Below are 10602 nucleotides of genomic sequence, written 5' to 3'. Positions count from 1 at the left end.
CTTTCATGCTTTTTCATTGCAACCTTTTATATTAAATAACGTTACGTGAATCACGAATAATTATTACGTCGATCATAAACATGCATCACATCAAAATGCCTCAAACATCGAGCAATTTGCTACAATAACCCGAGGCAAACCGATACATAAATAATAATATCGCTTCTTATCAAATTGATAAAATCGCAGAGGTTTATACGTAATTATTTTCACCGGTTAGTTAATAAAAACAAACGGTAACCCGTTTCAGACCATGCGACCTGGAAAACAGAGCCGACATTCACATAACTCCAGTTATTGTGAATCTCTGTATTCTCTGTCAGTCGCGCTCCAAACGCCGCGGCAAAAGCAACTGACGCGGTAGGTACCGGCTGCCATTAAAAAAATATATAAGTTCAACGGAACTTACGCGAAACATTTTTCCGCACGGGCAACACTGAAAAATTCCTTTTTTCAAAAACAAATTTTCCATAGATTCTACGAATTACAGAAAAATCTAACTAGAAAGTTTTGTGTATAGTTTTTTGTTGTTGTGAAAAATAAGTTTTTTTAAACAATGAATGAGAATTTATTCGGTTATAAAATTAATGTGTGAATTGTTCATGTACCAGTGGATTCATCGCACCGCGAATTAAAGAAAGTGTTTTTCATCAAGCGGACAAAAAGCATTTTTCCCGCGCGCGATTGTGCTCATCTCCATTCTCATTCATCAAGTAAGTGAAAATATTTAAATTTCCACGTAATTGTGGAGCTGAGAGCAAACGATTTCATTTCTAAAATTTTAATTCACATAAAGTTGCTAAAATGTAAATATTTTATCTAGGAAGAGTTTTTATTTTCGGTTTAGTACCTACCTATGGGGAGGTTTTAATTTCTTTACTGGTCAAACAAAGGGCAAATACAAAGGGTATTGGTACCGCCATTTATTGGATAACCAACACCTTTGCCATAGGTCACCCCAAGTGGTTCGCTACATTTGGTGACTTAGCAGGGGTGCCCGGGTTCACGGGGTGAATATTGTCGAGGTCTTGGCGGCGGGTGTGTCTGCCCACCTACTGTGTGTTGAGCCTGATTTGGAGAGACTGGTTGAGAGAGATCTTTTTACCTCTCCAGCAGCACTCTCTCGACCTATCGCCTTGCACCACAGGGATGGGAGGGATGAATTCAAACGTTCGTCACCCATGGACACACTGATCCACAGATTCGTATCCACCCCTCACACCTTTTTCCTTCCCAGATCTTCCTCTCCCTCCTTTTCTTAAAAAACCCTCCACACAGCATCCCCAAAGATGAAATCGGCCCAAACTGAAATAATTTTACTGAAGGCCTCCTGTGTGGAGTTAATGTAAAAATAAAACAAATATTTGTTTATATTTCTATGAATTTGTTTTCTACCTTTGTTTAGAATCGGGGGTTGAAAATGAACCTTGTAAAGTTTTTTATTTGTGAATTCCGCACAGCCTGGAGCCAGTAAGACTGGTATTCCCAAGTGGATTTTAATTTTGGGAGGCTGAAGGTGGATAAGTATCTGGCTATTCAGATCTGGTCACCAAACAGGGTTAATGCAATTTTAGAATGGTGGAATTTCACCAGGGCAATACTGAGATATATGTATCTATCACATTGGAACGATGCACAAATCTATAATATAATAGATTTTTGTTTAAATCGTAATATAAAAAAAATAATTCATGTAATCAAAATAAAATTTCATTCGCCCTAGAGGATCTCGAACCCGGTTCCTGTGGTTCCGCTGCCAAGAAGCTATCCGCCCTGCCACGGAGTGACGGAGTTCGACAATTTAATAATATATTAGATTTAAAATCTGGTCCCCAAAATAAAAATAAAATACTTTTGCTAGCTTATCTATTACATATTTGGTTTCGACTTGGTGGTACTTTCGTGCGTTGATCTTTTTTCAAAAAACAAAAATTAACATATGAATAAAATATTTGTTTTTTTTTCTTCCTTCATTGCGTATTATCTTTAGCCGTGCTTAGTAACCAGATCTAATAGTCAGGTGCTTCCCAACTATCCTATTCACCATCTCCTTCTGTTCCCACTTCCTCAAACCTCAAAACATACCCCAATTACTGTAGATGCCGCAGTCCCACCAGCTTCGGAGAATCGGGAGCAGTTGGGACTCTTTTGCGATAATCACGTAAAAAGTATCAAGTTCATTTACCTTTTCATTTTCAATGTCGAAACATGTAGGTTTATCATATTTTTTAATTCCCAAGATTCGAGGTAATAATATATTGTGTACAATAGTGTTGCCTTCGTAAATAAAGAATTACCGGATATCTCAAATTAATTGATAATAAATTATAACAGAAGTTCCTTGCGCAGGTTCTTACAAAATCATTGAAACTACATTAAATTATTTAAAAAAATTTAGGTACTTCAGTTAAAAAACGCTTTAATTAATTCTCAGGGGGAGTGAATAATTAACCTTTGTAACCTTCGACTCATTGACTGAGAGATGTTCTGCAGAATGAACTAGCCAATATCAAACACTGGAATATTTGTGTTCTTATGTGAAGGGTTAGTATTTTTGTTCCTTGACAACTTAGGATAGTGGCAATTCAACACACAACAACATGATATTAAGTCATAAAAAGTTGTGATAAAAATGGCATGTATACCTAAACTAAAGTAGCCTATTTAACCTGATGTTTTTTCATCACTTTCAAGAATTTATATCACTTTTCAAAAGTGTGTTGAATTACCATTGTCCTAAGTTGCCCGGTTTCCGTACTTTTATACCTAATCAAATCTGTACAGAATGATTATCTACTCTTTATGAACAGTTTGTGGTGGTGTATTCCACGGCGTAGCGTCGGGCTCTCGCACTTCTCTAATAGATAAGTCCTCCATCGTTGTATAAGTAACATTTACCACTTATGATGACGGGAGTAGGAGGACCTCAAACATTGTTAGGTTATTTGTAATCAAATGAATTCACGCATGTTTTTCAAAATGGACGATAAAATCACGGAAGAAAAACTTTTTCTTAAACGGTTGTGTGTAACAATTTACAAAATATTCATGTTTCGTTCACAGTCATAGTCAAAGAGATTATTTACTCTATGGTTGGTATAAAATACTGCTAAAGTGCAGAGACAACATTTACTGTCAGCGGAGCATAGACGTCAGGGGAAAATGCTTTTTTTACCTGTATTTCAATTAAAGATGCTCTGAGGAGCTTATGTCATTGATCCCTTCAACACCGGCCAAAATTTGTGCATGGTTAATATTCGTCACGTGAGAACGGGTCGCTTCCACGAATCATTCAGTGTTCAACAGCTCGGCTGTTGGATGATTTACCGGACTAAATGTATATTCACTGCTACAATATTTCCACCCACTCATTTTTAATGTATTAATTAAAAAAATATATTTATAGCAGATATATTTGCGACCAGCCAGATATTGCAATGCTTTTTTTCATTTAGTATGTATTTCTATATTATTCCTTTGCTGACCAGTGCACAACCTTGCTATCCTAAAAAACTTAGATATTCGTGAGAAAACCAACATTCCTGCATAATACCAACGCTTAACAACACGACCGTCGGACAGTGTTGTTTCGAATTTTCGCAACTGCATAGGATCGTTATCGCCGAAGGTTTCCACCAGTTTGTCTATAACAACAGCACACTACAATGTACGGTACATGTTCTTATTTGCAGTAAATTTATTGGCTAATGGATAATAGACAATCCTCATTGTTCTATACCCCCATAATGTATGGCCATTCTATGCCTCCAGCAATTCCTTCAAACCTTTGTTATTCTGCACTCAGCGTGGAGATATAAATGTGTGTTTTAAAAAGTGTTTTCCTTTCTTGTAATATGTCTATTACTGCTTTAGCTGAATTAACCCTTTGAATGCCAAGTACGAATATATACTTGTACTTGGTATTTTAATTAGGGTGCCAAATATGATTGTAGTCGAAGTGTTTGTATTGTGATTGTCATTAAAGCAAAATAATACGGCGCCACGTAGGTGACCTCTTCCTACTTTTTCCCTGTCCTTCCTACAACATGGGACTTTTCAAGACCCAGTTTCACTCATTCCTTTCCCCAAAGCGACCCTCCACAGATAGGACCTGAGGGAAATTATTTTCATTAGGGTCTTATGTGCAGAGCTAATGCAGAACTAATACATACGTAATTACAAAACTCTTATAACCTGTGCAAACTATGCGATAATCCTAGTCAATTCACTACATTCTATGGTGACTTGTTGTATTTATTGGCTAGGACAATCGAATATATATATTTTTTAAATCAAACCTTCAAGGGTGTTTTAGGTGATCATTTAAAATTATGGAGAGAGGGAAAGAAAGTGACTTTATTTAACTATTTTATTTAAATGGGAAAATATCATAATTATATGTAACATTGGAGTCTAGTTCAGACTGTGAAGAGATGTGGAACGGAGGGAAGGATAGTTCTAAAAAAATCCCACTTCTTTCACTTGTATTTTATGTGTCACTACATTTAACTTCTGTTTCAATATATGTTGGGTGGATATGATAAATTTTAAGTACAGCATATTTGAGTTACAGCGCAGGTACTAACCTACAACAGCCATCGGCAGCTATCCGTGGCACGGAACTGAAATATTATGCTACGGAACTGATGATTCTGGGAATTCAGAATAGTAATTAAACTGGTACCCACCTATAATCATAAAATTATTTTATATTTATTAATTCATTACTTTTACATTGGAGTCCATTAGAAATGTTAATTCCTGACAGTCTATCTAATTTTTTAACCAAAAAATACAATTGATCATTGAGAAAATTTGCAAGATTTGTGTTTTTGAAAGACGATGTTATCCTGAGGCAAATATTTCAAATGAATACTTCACAAATCCTTCAACCATAATATCCCGTGATTTTCACGGGATACCGCAGTTAAATATAAAAGACAGATACTTTGTTAACAACATCTATCAAAATAAATAAAAAGGAAGATTTATTTTTCATATTCAAACATTTTAATCATCGGAGATGATCAACGTGGGAAATGCCCACCTCATTGCCTCGCAAAACCTGGTCCGCCATCAATAGGTTAAGGTGCTCCCATAGCCGCTATGCCCACATGATGTACAGATGGTGCCTTAAGGAGTCGGCGATGTGTGAATGTGGTGCGGTACAGACCACCGAACATGTGGTCAACGAATGCCCGCTCCATTCATTCCCCAGCGGGATTGGTGAGGTTCACATGGCGACGCCTGAGGCCCTAGAATAGCTCGCAGACCTAGATGTCCCCCTCTGACCCCCCCCCCCGCCATACGAAAGAAGAAGAACATTGAAGATAATGTTATGTAACAGCTCTCAAACGAAAAATATGAAACAGAAAAAGGTTCGTTCGCATTTAGGAATTGAACCGAGGACCTCAGTCTTGCTGGGGCTTTGCTCTACCACTAAGCTTATCCGATCCTATCCACTACAGACATATTTAAGGCGAAGCTTAATGCTAAATCACTATTTTGATTAATCTTTATAACGAATTGGTGTACATTATGAATACCAAAAAATATGCTTTAGATAAATTGAAGGTTATACTATCGCTTCGCTTGAGTAGGATACAAATAAAAAAATAAATAACTCAATAAAAAATATAAATATAATCTACAAAAAAACATTTTTTCAATAGAAATGTATGAACGCGTAAAGGAAACCATTTAAAAAAATACAGTATTATAGCTAAGATTATCTGTGACAGTTTCACTTGATTGACTTTTTTGCTTTCTTGCAAAATTATTTACAAAATAAATAATAACCACTTTTTTGCTTCAAATCGAACGTTTCTACACTCCGTTTGTCAAGCGATTTTAATGCTTATTACCTACAATATAAGGTATACCAAGAATATACACCTTTTTGGCTTGTAGCTTCCTCTTAACTGTATCATATTCGGCTTAGAGCTACAAACATTATCTTCATTGAGAGGTTTTACTCAATGAGTTAATCCACTAAAAAAACCATTTTATTTAAAATTCAATTACAATTTGCTGACTTTGATAAAAAATGAGGCAACATAATATAAATCACCTCTCTACGGAAATTGCGTTTTAAAATCCGCCTCGATACGAGCAGAGGATGGTCTAAGTATGGTTTATTATGGTTCTAGGGTAATTAAAGGAAATGCAAGTTGGGCAATTAGCCAAATCTCCTCTTAGCTTCATTACGAGTATTTATACCGATTCGCTTGCCTTGTTCCCCGCCGGATCTAGAACATTTAGCTCAAGAGTCTTAGTGGAAAATTTAGTCAGTTTTTTGTTGTTCATGGTCATTTGTTTTTATTATCTAAACAACACATTTAATATTATGTGCTTAAATTTTAATATTTAAGATAATTTTTTAAATTTATTTAGTTATAAACATTGCATTTTTATATCTAGTATAAACCTTAAAGTGATGTTATTTTATAATTGAAATTTTGTTTCCAAAAATTAAACAAAATATATATTTTAAATAAGTATAGGCACAATAAAAATAATCGTATAATAAAATATGTTACAGGTAGGTATTACATAGATTAGAAAGATTATAATTATTACATGGAGAGAAATGAATCATGCCGATTTATTTAAATATCTTCACATTATTAGTTATCCTGTTAAAAACGGGACTGTAGGCCGCTTCTTGATAAAGTGTTGGTAAATTCGTAATAATATCGAACGCGTGTTCATCCACCTGGTCTTAATAATATACCAGGCCGAAATCTGACAAAAATGTTAGGACTTATATGAATATGTCGTGCCATTCCCGGCACAAATTATTTACTTTTTTTATTGAATTCGCTTAAAACACATATCCGCACGGACTGGTAAAAGATTGCATGAAATGCAGCAACCGAAGTCACGATAAATGCATTTTTCATTTTATCCTATGATTTTTTCTTTAATTTGCTGGCCAATCAATTTATCGTAAGCGTCATATAAAAGAGTACATTCTTAAAACGCTTCGTAAAAAATAAATTGAAATAAAAGCAGTATAATTAAGAAATAATTTCCAACGGAATTAACAAATATTAAAAATGTACACGGTGTTTGGCAACTCGTAATACAAACGTATAAACTGTTAAAAAAAATTACTCGAAGTTTAGTTTTCGAAGTTTGAATTTCATTATATTAAATTTGAAAAAAAATAAGTCGCTGGGGGGTGAATTTAATTTTATAAAGTTTTTTTTTAAATGCTTCAAGGCGTAGATCGATTTTTTGTTTGTTTATCTAATATATTTGCCTAAAGAGAGTATCTCCAGTCTGTGTTTTTCGTAAAAAAAAAAAATACAAGCAAATTTAATTTTTCAAAAAAGAACAAGTGTTTCATTTGTGAAAAGATTAAAAATATTACACCAAACAAAGCACCAAGGTAGTTTATAAACTGGCAAGGTTGACAAGGTTGTAAAAAATCGCACATAAATAATTATAATTATCTCAAAAAGCCTCTAAAATCATAAATAAAAATGAATTCTTCGATGACCTTTGAATCATTATGTAAAACACGACAAGACGAAATATTTGCTTTACCTTTTGGTTTAAAAAATAATTATTTAATTTGCTTCGGTATTTTTGCACCAAATTTAAGTTTTGTGTGAAAAAGGCCGGGCAGCCGTTTCTCTTGATGTGGTGTGATACATTGCAATAATATTATACTCATCCAAACTATCTCCAATCATCACAGCTTTATCCTGACGGGAAGACCTGTCTGTTCTGTTTATTGACATTTTGGTATAGTTCCCTGACCGTTAGATCAGATGAAAGAGCGAGAGCAGAGGATCGTACTTACCTGTCTTATTGTATTGGCGGAAACTTCAAATGTTTCGGGTGAGAAAACACCAAACTGGAAACAGTTCTTTCTGATAAACTTACAATGCCTTCTGCGGAGAATGAAACTTCGTCAAGAAACTGTGATAGTTTTTCTATTTAAAAAATAACAATAAAAATGACTCCTGGATTTTTTCACATCTTTCGTTTGAGAGTCGTTAATATTTTCTTCAATGATTAAATATTACAATTTGAGGTTTTACTCATAAAGTTATTCCGCTATAAAATTCAATAGATGTCGCACATCAAAATAAAAATTAATACATTTATCCAAGACACTAAAATATAGATTGCATTTAGTTCAGGTAAAATCTTGCAATCATACACAAATATAGCAGCCAAAAAAAAAAACGCATTAAGAAAATGAAGATAATGTTGATAGCCCTCAGTCAAAGTATAATCCAGTGAAAAATGTCGTAAGTTGATATGGTCGGATTAGGTCAGAACACTTCCCCGGCAAGGAAGAGTGGGGTTCTGGGTTCAATTTCTAGATGCAACTGAATCTTTTTCTGTTTCACATATTTTATTTGAGAGTCGTTTATATTGTCTTCAATGATTAAATCAAAATAACCATAATTAAAGCCCATAGACGTAACCTAACCTTAACCGTAACTAATTTTTTTTTGTTATTGTTTTTGGAATAACTTAATGAGTAAAACCTCAAATTGTAATATTTAATTATTGAAGACAATGTTAGCGATTCCTAAACGAAAATTTGAAACAGAAAAATCAGAAAAAGGTACTGTCATATCTAGGACACGAACCCAGAACTGAGCTAATGGGACCCTACCTCCTTCGGGCAAATTTATCTGTATCATACTTCGAATAAGAACTTACCAACATTGTCTTCATTTATTCTCACCGCACATTTTTATTGGCAGCTATCTTTATGTATGATCGCGAGATTCAACCCGAACTAAAAGCAATATAGACAGTGTCTTTAGATAAATATTTAATGTTAAGAACAAGGTTGGATACGGGAAAGATAGTAAGTATATTCCCTCATATTAAGGTAATGCATATACGTTAATTTACGGTCTAATGTACCGAAACTATTGTTATTTTTCCGTGACTAAAGAATCAGTAATTCCCACTCGATCTCTTCTGGTATTCTTTGCTATAAAAGCTATCAGAATCCGCTGTTAGACTTCTTCCTGGCATGAATAATTCCGCTGCAATTGATTGCAAATATATCAAATTACCAAGTCCCGTTACGTTGGGTTTTCTGACGCATAATCCATACATAAGATGATGTACAGATATGGACTAGATCTTAACAGGAGCTAAGCTCTTAGCTGTCCTGCCTTGGGGCGTGTTTAATAATTGAATGGAGTAACCTGCATAATTTGATGTAGTAATAATTCTTAAGAAACGAGTTGCTAGGATAAAATTATAAATGTTTGATTTAAATATGTGATAAGATACTTCAGTTCAGGGCTTCACTTGCTCATTCTTTCGCTGATAGCGGTTGAAGCAACACGAGAATTGTTGCATTTTATTCGTACGACGCATAATATGTGGAAGTGGTTGCCTGTACTGTGTGTTCACATCGTCATAATTTCAGCTACAATTTAAATTTGTCTTATCAATTAAGGATATGATAGAAATGATAAAATTAACAAAAACGCTTCTAAATTTCTTAAAACGATATTTTAAAAATCTTCCTGTTTATCCATCTATTGAACGACCATTTTCATATTTACAAACATAATAAATGTCGAAAAGTTACACACATTATAAAGAAATAATATCAATACCTACATACAATAAATATCAGTATAATAAATACTAAATATTCATAACTAATTATTATTGCTTTGAAGCAGGACGGAGGGTTTTAGAATAATATCTAAAAGGCAATACATACATATGCAAGTATTTGCAGTTCGGTAAAATCACGCTAGTAGTTTTAATCCTCTTTTAATTACAAATATAAAAAATGTATGTATTCTTAATGAACAAGTAAATATACAGATCAAAACAATTAATGGAGTCTTGTCCCATGTGTCGTGTAATTAATTAATTAAAATCACATTTACAGCTCCGTGTATCACAATGAAAATGATATTGCAAGCTCAAAATACTGTCGTACTAAGCAAATTTCATGATGTCAGAGTTCAAGCGTCATCGAGTATCTACTGTTTGTGAAACCAGAACTATTACCCCCTGAACAACCCTACCTGGAAATGTGTTCAGATTTTGTGAGGTTAGTTACATTAGGGAAGTTTTGTCCAGAATGTGGGTACCTAATTTTCCTAGACCCTTCAAAATCATCGTCGTAAATCCGGCACTGCCCTCGATTATTGATTATATTCAGCAAATTTAATAGTATTATGCATTTATGTAAAAATATTTGCCGCAGGATGCTATGCAGATACCTTCTACACCGACACCGACAAAGCTGATTACTTCGATGGCAAAGCTGGCGATTTTAATTAAAGTTAACAAGCAAAGATGATAGCTATTTTCGAACCCGCAACCTCTCTGCTTCAAGCCAATCAACCTACATCATTACATTACAGACACAGTATCCAAAATGAAGTAAATTGATAATTTATAGCAGGAAGAAATATAATATTATAATAAAAATAGCACATTAGTCGTCTTACTAATTAGATTCTAAGACGCCCGTTCGACGTTGGTGGGTAAAGCCGGCCTTTAACAAAACAATGCCATGGTAATCTGCCATGGTAATCTGTCAAGTTATTTTACTGTTATGCCCTTACGCATCGCGTAATATTTACATCACATTTT

General features: G+C 34.2%; 1 protein-coding gene across 1 annotated transcript in view; it reads left to right on the top strand.

The window, feature by feature from the left end:
• Nucleotides 1-503: 503 nt before the first annotated feature.
• Nucleotides 504-10602, top strand: part of cyr (cypher) — a 152448-nt gene continuing 142349 nt past the window's right edge. The window contains exon 1 of the mRNA XM_089642287.1: nt 504-713. The gene's annotated coding sequence lies outside the window, so the exon portion shown is untranslated. The remainder of the gene's footprint in view (nt 714-10602) is intronic.

Source organism: Hesperophylax consimilis, chromosome 18 (assembly GCF_061612785.1).
Source record: "Hesperophylax consimilis isolate HC1 chromosome 18, BYU_Hcon_1.0, whole genome shotgun sequence".
Taxonomy (NCBI): Eukaryota; Metazoa; Arthropoda; class Insecta; order Trichoptera; family Limnephilidae; genus Hesperophylax; species Hesperophylax consimilis.
The sequence above is the reverse complement of the archived record's forward strand: the minus strand, read 5'-3'. Positions and strand labels throughout refer to the sequence as shown.